The sequence below is a fragment of the Ursus arctos genome, unplaced genomic scaffold (genome assembly GCF_023065955.2).
Source record: "Ursus arctos isolate Adak ecotype North America unplaced genomic scaffold, UrsArc2.0 scaffold_12, whole genome shotgun sequence".
NCBI classification, from domain to species: domain Eukaryota; kingdom Metazoa; phylum Chordata; class Mammalia; order Carnivora; family Ursidae; genus Ursus; species Ursus arctos.
Genome location: NW_026622786.1, coordinates 21,475,683 through 21,488,123, shown reverse-complemented (window position 1 = coordinate 21,488,123; position 12,441 = coordinate 21,475,683). Strand labels below are relative to the sequence as shown.

Below are 12,441 nucleotides of genomic sequence, written 5' to 3'. Positions count from 1 at the left end.
AAAAAAAAAAAATGGGTATATTGAGTTCCATTTAATCAGCTCTCCAAGGCAATTGCCATTTTGAGTTTGTATTTTCTATACTTTTATCCTTTTTTTTTTTTTTTCACTTAAGACATTTATTCAAACCCATCAGAGAAAAGGGCTGCTTGGGTCTATAACAGTGTCATGTTTTAAAGTATAGGTCAATTATTGTATATGAAAGTATACTCCGCTACATACAAATTAACTAATCAGAGCACAACTTTTCAATATTCAAGACAGAATAAGGTTCCCTGTAAAAGCAGGGACATTTTTAACTTTAGTATTCCTGTCCTTCTTCACCCTCTCTTTCAATAGACTCCGCACCAGCCTTTTTATAATCCTTCTCAAGAGCAGTTATGGCCTCATGGGCCTCAGAAAACTCTCCTTCCTCCATGCCCTTCCCCACATATCACTGATCAAAGGCACACTTGGCATACATCATGTCAAACTTGTGGTCCAGGTGAGCCCAGGCCTCAGCAATGGTTGTGGTGTTGCTCAGCACGCACCCAGCTCGCTGTACTTTGGCCAGGTCCCCACCAGGTACCACAGTGGGACGCTGGTAATTAATACCAAGTCTGAAGCCAGTGGGGCACCGGTCCACAAACTGGATGGTACGGTTGATCTTGATGGTGGCAAGGGCAACATTGACATCTTTGAGAACCACGTCGCCACGGTACAACAGGCAGCAAGACATGTATTTACCATGGCGAAGGTCAAATTTCGCCATCTGGCTGCCTGGCTCAAAGCATGCATTGGTGATGTCTGCTACAGAAAGCTGTTCATGGTAGGCTTTCTCCCCAGAGATGACAGGGGCATATGTGGCCAGAGAGACATGGATGCAGGGATAGGGAATGGAGCTGGTCTGGAGTTCTGTCTGATCAACATTCGGGGCTCCATCAAATCTGAGGGAAGTAATGATGAAGGACATAGTTTGACCTATCAGTTTATTCAAGTTACTGTAGACTTGGCATTCAATATCGAATTTTCTACCACAGATGTCATAGATGGGCTCATTGTCTACTGTGAAGGCACAATCAGAGTGCCCCAGGGTGGTGTGGGTAGTGAGGGTGGAGTTGTAGGGCCCAACTATAACTGTGGAAATTTGGAGGGCTGGATAAATGGAGAACTCCAGTTTGCATTTCTTGCCATAAACTACAGAGAGCAGGGAGGTGAACCTGGAACCAGATCCCCCTCCAAAGCTGTGGAAAACCAAGAAGCCCTCAAGACCTTGTGCACTGGTCAGTAGCAAGTTTCCAAGTAAAGAAAGATTGTAATTGATTCGTTTGGGAAAAGGTACAGGCATACCTCAGAGATATTGTGGGCTCAATTCGAAACATTTGCAAGAAAGCAAATATTACAATAAAGTAAGTCAAATCATTTTTTGTGTTTCTCAATACATATGAAAGCTATGTTTCTACTATACTATAGTCTGTTAAGTGTGCAATAGCATTATGTCTAAAAAAATACATACCTTAATTAAAATATACTCTATTGCTCAAAAATGCTAATCATTGGTGCACCTGGGTGGTTCAGTCAGTTAAGCATCCAGCTCTTGATTTCAGCTCAGGTCATGATCTCAGGCTTGTGAGAGTGAGCCCTGCATCTGGCTCCACACTGAGCAGGGAGTCAGCTTGAGATTCATGGCAAATGGCAAGATTTCATTCTCTTTGATAGCTGAGTAACATTCCATTGTATATATGTCACAGCTTCTTCATCCTTTCCTTGGTTAATAGACACCTGTGCTCTTTCCATAGTTTGACTATTGTTGATAATGCTGCTATAAACGTTGTGGTGCATGTATCCCTTTGAATTAGTATTTTTGTATTCCTTGGGTAATACCAAGTAGTACAATTGCTGGATTATAGGATAGTTCTATTTTTAACTTTTTAGGAAACTTCATACTGTTTTCCAGAGTGGTTGCACCAGTTGGCATTCCCACAAACAGTGCAAGAGGGTTCCTTTTTCTCCACATCCTCACCAACACAAATTGTTTCTTGTATTGTTGATTTTAGCCATTCTGATAGGTAGTTTGATTCTCATTGTAGTTTGATTTATATTTCCCTGATTATGAGTGATGTTGACTATCTTTTCATGTGTCTGTTGACCATCTGTATGTCTTTTTTGGAAAAATGTCTATCCATGACTTCTGCCCATTTTTAAATTGGATTATTTGGTTTTTGGTATTGAGTTTTATAAGTTCTTTATATATTTTAGATACTAAACCTTTATCAGATGTCGTTTGCAAAAATCTTCTCCCATTCCATAGGTTGCCTTTTAGTTTCACTGATTGTTTCCTTCACTGGGCAGAAGGTTTTTATTTTGATGTACTCCCAATAGTTTATATTTGCTTTTGTTTCCCTTGCCTCAGGAGACATATCTAGAAAAAAGTTGCTGCTGCTGATGTCAAAGAGGTTATTGTCTGTGTTGTCCTCTAGGATTTTTATGGTTTCAGTTCTCACATTTAGGTCTTTAATCCATTTTGAATTTACTTTTGTGTCTGGTGTAGTAAGGTGGTCCTGTTTCGTTCTTCTGCATGTTGTTGTCCAGTTTTCCCAGCACCATTTGTTGAAGAGATTGTCTTTTTCCCATTGCATATTCTTTCCTGCTTTGTCAAAAATTAATCGGTCATACAGTTATGGGTTCATTTCTGTGTTTTCTATTCTGTTCTCTTGATCTGTGTATCTATTTTTGTGCTAGAACCATACTGTTTTGATTACTACAGCTTTGTAATATAACTTGAAGTATGGAATTGTGATGTCTCCAGCTCTGCTTGTCTTTTTCAAGGTTGCTTTGGCTATTCGGGGTCTTTTGTGGTTCCATACAAATTTTAGGATTGTTTGTTCTAGCTCTATGAAAAATGCTGTTGGTATTTTGATAGGGACTGCATTAAATCTGTAGTTTGCTTTGCATAGTATAGATTTTTTAAGAATATTTGTTCTACCAATCCATGATCATGAACTGTTTTCCAGTTTCTTTATGTCATCTTTGATTTCTTTCATCAGTGTTCTGTAGTGTTCAGAGTACAGGTCTGTCACCTTTTTGGTTAGGTTTATTCCTAGGTATCTTATGGTTTTTGGTGCAATTGTAAAGGGGATTGATTCCTCTATTTCTCTCTCCTTCAAAAGAGAAATCTGTAGAAATACAACAAATTTCTCTACATTGATTTTGTATCCTATGACTTTACTGAATTTGTATATCAGTTCTAGCAGTTTTTGGTTAGAATCTTTTGGGTTTTCTATATAGGGTATCTATATAGGTATATTATCGGCAAGTATGGAATAGACTTCTTACAAGCTCCTGTTAATATTGACATTTTGACCACTTCCCATGAATCACAAATGTTCTTAATGGCATCTAGAATACTGAATCCTTGCCAGAAAGTTTCAATATACTTTGCCCAAATCTATCAGAGGAGTCACTATCTCTTGCAGCAATAGCTTTATGAAATGTATTTCTTAAATGATAGGACTTGAAAGTCAAAATGACTCCTTGATCCATCAAGCTACAGAATGGATGTTTTGTTAGCGGGCATGAAAACAATATGAATCTTATTGTACATCTCCATCAGAACTCTTGGGTGACCAGGTGCCTTGTCAATGAATAATAGCATTTTTTAAAAGATTTTATTTAATTTATTTGTCAGAGACAGTGAGAGAGTACAAGCAGGGGGAATGGCAGGCAGAGGGAGAAGCAGGCTTCCCCCTGAGCAAGGAGTCCAATGTGGGACTCAATCCCAGGACCCCAGGATCAAGCAGAAGGCAGACGCTTAACCGATGCAGCCACCCAGGCATCCCTGAGCAATAGTATTTTGAAAGGAATCTTCTTCCGAACAGTAGGTCTCGACAGTGGGCTTAAAATATTCACCAAACCATGTTGTGAATGGATGTGCTGTCATCCAGGCTTTGTTGTTCCATTGAGAGAGCACAGGCACAAGTAGATTTAGAATAATTCTTAAGGGCCCTAGGATTTTCAGAATGGTGAATGAGGACTGGCTTCAACTTAAAGTTATCAGCTGCATTATCTCCTAACAAGAGGCAATTTGTCCTTTGAAGCTTTGAGCCAGGCATTGACTTCTCTATAACTATGGAAGTCCTAGGTGACATTTTATTTTAGTATAAGGATCTACATTGAAAATGTATTTAGTATAGTCACCTTCATTAATGATCTTAGCTAGATCTTCTGGATAATTTGCTTTTTCACCTTCCACTTTTGGATATGTTTGTTTTTGTTTTTGTTTTGTTTTTTCCTTAAATCTCATGAACCTTTCTCTGCTAGTTTCAACTTTTCTTCTGCAGCTTCCTCACCTCTCTCAGCTTCCTAGAATTGAGAAGTCTCAGGCTTGCTCTGGATTAGGCTTTGGAGTAAGGGAATGTGATGGCTGGTTTGATCTTCTATCCAGACCACTACGACTTTCTTCAGATCAGCAAATAAGGCTATTTCACTTTCTTCTCATTTATGTGTTCACCGGAGTAGCAATTTTAATTTCCTTCAAGAATTTTTCTTTTGTATTCACAGCTTGGCTATCTGGTGTGAGAGGCCTCACTTTCAGTTTATTTCGGCTTTGGACATGCCTTCCTCACTAAACTTAATCATTTCTAGCTTTTGATTTAAAGTGAGAGATGTGCAACTCTTCCTTTCACTTGAACACTTAGAAGCCCTTAATAGGGTTTTTATTGGCATAATTCCACTATTGTTATGTCTCAGGGAATGGAAAGGCCTGAGGAGGTGGAGAGGGACACGGAACTGAGGGTTGATGGGGCATTCAGAACACACACATTTATCGTTCAAATTTACTGTCTTCTAGGGGCATGGTTTATGGCATCCCAAAACAGTTACAATAGTGACATCAAAGATCACTGATCACAGATAACCATAACAAGTGTACTAAAGCAAAAGTATGAAATATTTTGAGAATTACCAAAATGTGATACAAAGACACAAACTGAGCAAATGCTGTTGGAAAAAATTGTGTCCGTAGACTTACTTGACGCAGGGTGCCACAAACCTCAACTTGTAAAAAATACAATATCTACAAAGCACAGTAACACAAAGTACAATAGAATGAGGTATGCCTGTATAAATTCTGTAATTAAACATCCAACGGATAAGCTAAGAGGCTGAGTTGGAACCTGAATGTCTCTTCATATTGTGCCTGGATAAACTTTGGCTTCATTAACCGAGTAGCAATTTCAATATGGCTGTGTCTTTGCTTAAATTGACTCAAAGTTGTCATCATGAAATTTTATTCCTCATAATTAAATAATCCTTAATGGATCATTTAAAGGGTATCTTTAAATAAAATAATAAGCCCTATATACCTGACTGTTACCTCTTAATTTCCTGCTTTAATTATTGCAATTAGCAGTTCTTTATTCTGTTTAATGCTACACAGCTGTAGCAAGTAACCTTTAGTTATTTTGATTATCTCTATAAAATTTTAATGTTTTAAATTTGTTTTGATAGTTTATCAGATTTCAGAGCATTCTGACTTTGAAGAATAATAATTCCGGTAGCATTTTTTTAACCTATATGAAGTTATAGCTATTGAAATTGGAGAGAAAGAAAAATAAGAAAATCTTGTCACGTATACAACTGCACTGCTTTTCTCTGATATTTCTTTTTCTCTTCTTTACATAAGAAATGAATAGGCAGAGGTTCTGTGTGGGACAGATACCAATGATTTCATTAGATTAAGCTATTTTTCCATTCATTTTTGCACATGATGGACAGAGATATTCTTAGGCCCAATTCTACTCTTTTTGAACTTTATTTGTTATACTTTTATGTAATTTTTTAAATTGTCTATCAATTTTCAACTGATGTATTTCCCCCAAAGAGCTAAACTATATAAAATACTAAAAATGTCTTTGGAACAACTTTATGAATAAAATTTCTTTCATAAAAGCTGTTATACTATACAAAATATATTTACATCTCCTTTGAAGCTCACAACTACTCTGTATTTATGAAAACAAAACAAAAAACTTAAGTAGATAAGACGATGTTCCAACACTCACCTTGATATCAGCAGATAGAAACCATATTTTAAAGCTAGATATTTTAACTTGATATCAAATATCCATTCCAATGTACTATATTAAAATCATTTTTTATAGAAATTTTATGAAAAAGAAAAACATTGTTGACAGTTTCTTTTGTATTTTGTTTTTCTTAGGGAAAAAAAAAAACTTTAAAAGAAAGTCCCAAGTATCCTAAATAGTATTATTTGCCTCTCTTTTCATGGTAATTGTGATTTCCTGACCTCTTCCTTTAATTTTTGTGAAATGATCAGAATGTCTTTCCAAACACATGTGGCATTATTCTATAACTGAGATATTCCAGCCATAGTCTATAGGCCTCACTTGGCTTGCTCTCTGTTTTGATAACCAAAGTTGTTTTTGTTTTTGTTTTTTTTTAACATTGCTATACACATTTATTTATGTATTACTAATGTCTGCTTTAATGGTACAAGGGCAAAATTGAATGATGTGACAGAGACTATATTGGCCTGCAATGCAGAAAACATTTACTGTCTGGCCCTCTAAGAAAAGAATTGGTCAACCACTGTTTTCTACTAACTCATGTGAACAAGAAAACTCTACTACACTCCTAATTATTAAACCCAGATTGAATAAACAAGCTAAGAGAAAACATTTAAAAGGAAGATATGGCTTGCAGGGACCATAATATGTTTTGTATGTTAGGAAGAGTAATATTGATGCATAGGTCTAATATTAGACTCTAACTTTTTAATTCCTTTTATATTCTTGTTTGCTTTCTCATAAATTTTATAACTTCATTAATAGACCTAATAGTATTTACTATTTAACCCAGGTATTTAAGGATGAATTAGGTCAAAAAGGAGGGAGAAAGAGTAAAATATTTCAGGCATAGGAAATAGCCTTTGGAAACACATGTGGAAAAGAGGGAATATATAGTTGATATTGTCAGAGTAAAGGGTGTGTAGGGAAATATTTAAGGTTATAGAATATACATTAGTGTATAACCTCTCTCTGTGTTGTGAATTAAAGATGATGACATTTTTTTTGACAACCCTCCCTCCACCCATGAGAGGTGTGAGCTATATCTTTCTCCTTATAATATGGACAGGCTATTGACTTCTGCGAATGATAGAATATAGGAGAAATGACACTGTTTAAATTTCTGGGCCTATTTTTAAGAGACTGTCAGTTTCCTCTTCCTGTCTCTTGGAATCCTCACTCTTAGAATCAGCTGTCATGCTGTGAGAAGACCAAGCAACATGGAAAGACACATGGGATTGCTGCAGTCAACAGCCTCAGTTGAGCTCCTGGCCAATGACCTCAGTATCAACTTCTAGTCGTGTGAGCTCATGACTCACATACAGCTCAGTTGAATCTAGTCTTTAATAAATGACTTCCACGTCAACTGCTACTTGTCTGCAATCTCATGAGAGCCCTGAGCAAGAACTATTCCATTGACCAACAACTAACCTTTGACAAAGCAGGAAAGAATATCCACTAGAAAAAGGACAGTGTCTTCAACAAATAGTGTTGGGAAAATGGGACAGCGACATGCAGAAGAATGAAACTGGACAACTTTATTACACCACACACAAAAATAAATTAAAAATGGATGAAAGATCTAAATGTAAGACAGGAAACCATCAAAATCCTAGAGAAGAAAATAGGCAGTTACCTCTTTGACCTCAGACACAGTAACTTCTTACTAGACATGTCTCTGGAGGCAAGGGAAACAAAAGCAAACATGAACTTCTAGGACCTCATCAAGATAAAAACTTCTGTACAGTGAAGGAAACAGTCAACAAAAGTGAAAGGCAGCCTACAGAATGGGAGAAGATATTTGCAAATGACATATCAAAGGATTAGTATCCAGAATCTAGAAAGAACTTATCAAAATCAACCCCCAAAAAAACAAATAATCCAGTTAAGAAATGGACAGAAGACATAAACAGACAAATTTCTCCAAAGAAGACATACAAATAGCTGACAGACACATGAAAAGATGCTCAACATCACTCATCATCAGGGAAATACAAGTCAGAACCACAATGAGATACCATCTCACACCAGTCAGAAAGGCAAAAATTAACAACAGGAAACAACAAATGTTGGTGAAAATGTGGAGAAAGGGAAACCATTATGCACTGTTGGTGGGAATGCAAACTGGTGCTGCCACTCTGGAAAAAAGCATAGAGTTTCCTCAAAAATTTAAAAAGAGGTCTACCTTAGGACCCAGCAATTGCACACTAGGTATTTATCCTAAGGATACAAAAATGCTGATTCAAAGGGGCACATGCTCCCAATGTTTATAGCAGCAATGTCCACAATAGCCAAATTATGGAAAGAGCCCAAATGTCCATCGGCTGATGAATAAAGAAGAAGTAGTGTGTGTGTGTGTGTGTGTGTGTGTGTATGTGTGTGTGTGTGTGTGTATCGGAATATGGAATATTGGAATATTACTCAGCTATCAAAAAGAATGAACTCTTGCCATTTGCAACAATGTGGATGGGACTAGAGTATATTATGCTAAGTGAAATAAGTCAGTCAGATAAAGACAAATATCAGATGGTATCATTCATATGTGGAATTTAAGAAAGAAAGGAGATGAACATAGGGGAAGGGAAGGAAAAATAAGGTAAAAACAGAGAGGGAAGCAAACCATAAGGGACTCTTAACTATAAAGAAAAATAAGGGTTGCTGGAGGGGCGGTGGACCGGGGGGGGGGGGGGGAGATGGGCTAAATGGGTCAAGGACATTAAGGAGGGCACTTGTTGGGATGAGCATTGGATGTTATATGTAAGTGATGAATCACTAAATTCTGCTCCTGAAACCAATACTGCACTATATGTTAACTAACTTGAATTTAAATTAAAAAAAAAAGAAAGAACTATTCCATTGAGGCCATTCAACCCATGGAATTGTAAACAACAATAATAGATTGCGATTTTAAGATTTTATATAATTTGTTGTGCAGCAATAGGTCATCAGATCATTGTTTCTCAAAATATTCATAAGCAGCATGTCCATGAATCTAATATTTTAGTTTATTGAAGATGTGACCAAAAGAGATACTGTTAAATTTAACATAATGAGCATTACTTAAGCTGTGCTGATTCACAAGCTCCAAAATCTGGTAATAGGAGAAAGAAATAACATTTACTTGATTTTGTGTCTGATTTTCTGCTTGATGACTATTCACATATTTTTATTGAAGTAGAGTTGACATACAATTAATTTCAGGTGTACAACATAATGATATGACAATTCTGCACATTACACAGTGTTCACTACAATAAACATAGTTATCATTTGTCACCATACGATGTTATTACAATATTATTGACCATATTCCCTATGCTGTGACTTTTCATCCCTGTGACTTATTTATTTTATTACAAGGAGTTTGTAAGTTTGTACTCATTTCTACATGATTTTAAAATATGCACATTACAAATCAAATTATACTTTTCTTTCCTACCATGAGACTCAGTTTAACAAATGTAAAGGAAAAAAATGCAAAAAAAAAAAATCCCTCTAGATAGTAAATATAATTGTTCATTGTATTCTCCTTTCAACTTTTTAATATGATTAGTGTTGTCATGGGTTAAAAAAATGAGAAAAAAGCTTTTTGGCAAAGCCTAAGCGGAAAGCTTTTTTCTCATTTTGGTGCAAAATTAGTTGCCTTGTTTTTTTCAAGAGGACTATTTTTTTTTAAAAGACTTCACTAGAGGTACTATTTTTCTCTCAAACAGACAACAGTCCCAGCAGAGGTACTGAAGGACAGCTGCTCAGCGTTTGCATTCATAGAACCTCAGTTGAAACAGCTAGACACAAAATTATTTGATTACATCAGTATCTCCTTGCCAGACTATACATTTCAAATTGGCATGAAAAAAAGTTTTTGTTCTCTATGATATATATGTTGAATTTCTGACACTAAGTTGGTCTTCGATATATGTTTGTTGAGTGGATGAAAGGAAAAACAAAACAAAACAAAGACAGAAACAAAACAAAGACAGAAACAAAACACGGTCTCTCCCAAACAGAGGCTTTTTGCCTTTATTCCTAGTTGAATTTCCTGATGCTTCATTCAGAACCAACTTTAAGCCCAATCTTCTTGGTAAAGAGACCTGTGTTCATACAAGTTCTCCCTTCAAGACCCCACCTAAAGTGATAGCCTCTTGCAATTCATTTGAGTTCCATGCTTTTTGTCCAGGAGAGTAGTTAAGTGTTGGCCCCAAAGTAACTGAATAGAAGAATGTCATTCCCTGTGATTGCATCACTATCTGAATTATAGTCTATTTGTTCTATTAATCCGAAGTCTGTACTCTTCCCATTCTATGAACTGAGATAAATCGGATGGTTGATTAACAGAGGATTTTCTCTAATGATTCAGAGGGCGTGGAATCCTGGGCAAGCCTGTTTACTTCTCTGAGCCTCAATTTTATTATCAACAACATGAAATCCTATCCTGCAACATTGTTATGAGGACTACTGTCCATAGTGTCCATTGTGTTAAAGTATATTACAATTACAATGTCTTAAATATGTATGATAAATCTATAAATGTATGTTTAGCTGTGTAGATAAGTGTATGTTATGATTAATTTGTCTGCTAACATTTGGAGGTCTTTCCTACATTATTTTATCCATATGGCAAGATAATTCTTCAAAAGATTGATACAGCTTTCTGAAATTAGGCCCAAAAGATAGGTTAGCCCTAATACTATAAATATTAAATTTTTAGGTGTCTTTAATCTAATAGACTTTTTTTGAATTTAATAATATCAAAATATATTTAGAATATATGCCAGATATTTAAAGTAAGTAAGTTCTGAAGTTAGCATTAGGTCTATTTCATCTATAAAATGTGTGGATTAGGAAGATTTATTTCACATGATCCATTTCCTAGGATTAAATAGGACAACTTCTTTCAAACTCACTTCTCATTATATCCTTACAATGTTAAATATCATCCCATTGCATAGGCAGAGGACAGTTTTCATCTACCATCTCTAACAACAATATTAACTTTTAATAAACAGCTACTCTTCAATTAGCTATGCTAAACAAGATGGAAAATGATAGATTTCATCTTCAGTGAAATTTTTATTCTTTAGATAACTGACCTTCCAGCTGGTTATAAAATCATACAAGCTAAATAACTATCCCTCATGCAGCAGCAACTATGTGCTAGATCTTGTTCTGAGTCCTTCATATTATTAAGTCATTTATTTCTTGCAACATAGATGATATGTACCATCATTATTCCCAATCTCTGGAGAAGACACTTAAACAAAGAGATAGCAAATAATCTGTTCAAAGCCACATAGCTAAGAAGTAATAAGGCTGTAATTTGAACCCAGTCAGGCTCTCTCTAAAGTTTGTGGTTGTATCACTGCCGTTTGCTATCTTTTGAGATCCCAAATATCTGAAATGCAGAACTAATAAGAATGAATAAATTAAGTATGGGAATAGATTTTCCTGGAATCTCTATAGCAGTAGGAAATTCATGGCCTATTAATCACATTGCATCTGGTGGAAAGTCCCGCTTAACGGACAGGTATTGGTTTTTTAAGGCTGCGGCAATGAATTACCACAAGGTTCGTAGCTTAAAATGACAGAAATTTATTATCTTATAATTCTTGGGGCCAAAGCCTCTAGGGGAGGTCCCTGTCTTGCCTCTTACAGCTTCTGGTGTTTCTAGGCATTCCTTGGCTTATGGCAGCATGTCTGCAATCTTCACGTTCCCTTTGCTTCTCGTGTAAAAACACAGGATGATCGCATCTCCAGATTCTTAACTTAGTTACAAGTACAAAGTGCCTTTTTCCAAACAATGGCAGTTTTTTAGGTTCCTGGGGTTAGGATTTACACCTGTTTTTTTGAGGCCACAATTTAACGCATCACAGTACATATCTCTAGATCATAGGTAAATAAAAACCTGCTTTCTTTTGACCAATCTCTGGGAAGTTGAAGGACTGCATTTATTTGATATAAAACAAAAATAAATTTTAGTAAACCACTTAAAATAATTTTTCAAAAAAAAATTCAGCTGAAACCAAAAGCTATTTAAGTCTAAATATTTCTACAAAATAGTGAAAGTTACATGTTGAGATTTTAAACTAACCTGTATGTAGGTTCAAATCTTCAGGTGTAAACTTAACAGGAAGCCTCCTGAGATAAAATAATCCTAAGTGTTATTTCAAGGAAAACTAGGAAAGAGGGTGGTGAAGTATTTCATTTTATTAACCATTTTAAATTTTCTTAAAGTCGTTTTTTTTTTTTAAGATTTATTTATTTATTTTAGAGAGAGAGAGCCAGTGAGCAAGGTGGGGAGGGGCAAAGGGAAAGCGAGAGAGGCAGGACTCAACCAGGAGCCTGATGCAGGGCTCCATCTCAGGACCCTGAGATCATGACC

General features: G+C 36.0%; 1 pseudogene; it reads right to left on the bottom strand.

Moving 5' to 3' along the window:
- Positions 1 to 298: 298 nt before the first annotated feature.
- LOC113254299 (tubulin alpha-8 chain-like) lies at positions 299 to 1,324 on the bottom strand (annotated as a pseudogene).
- Between the last annotated feature and the right edge of the window lie 11,117 nt (positions 1,325 to 12,441).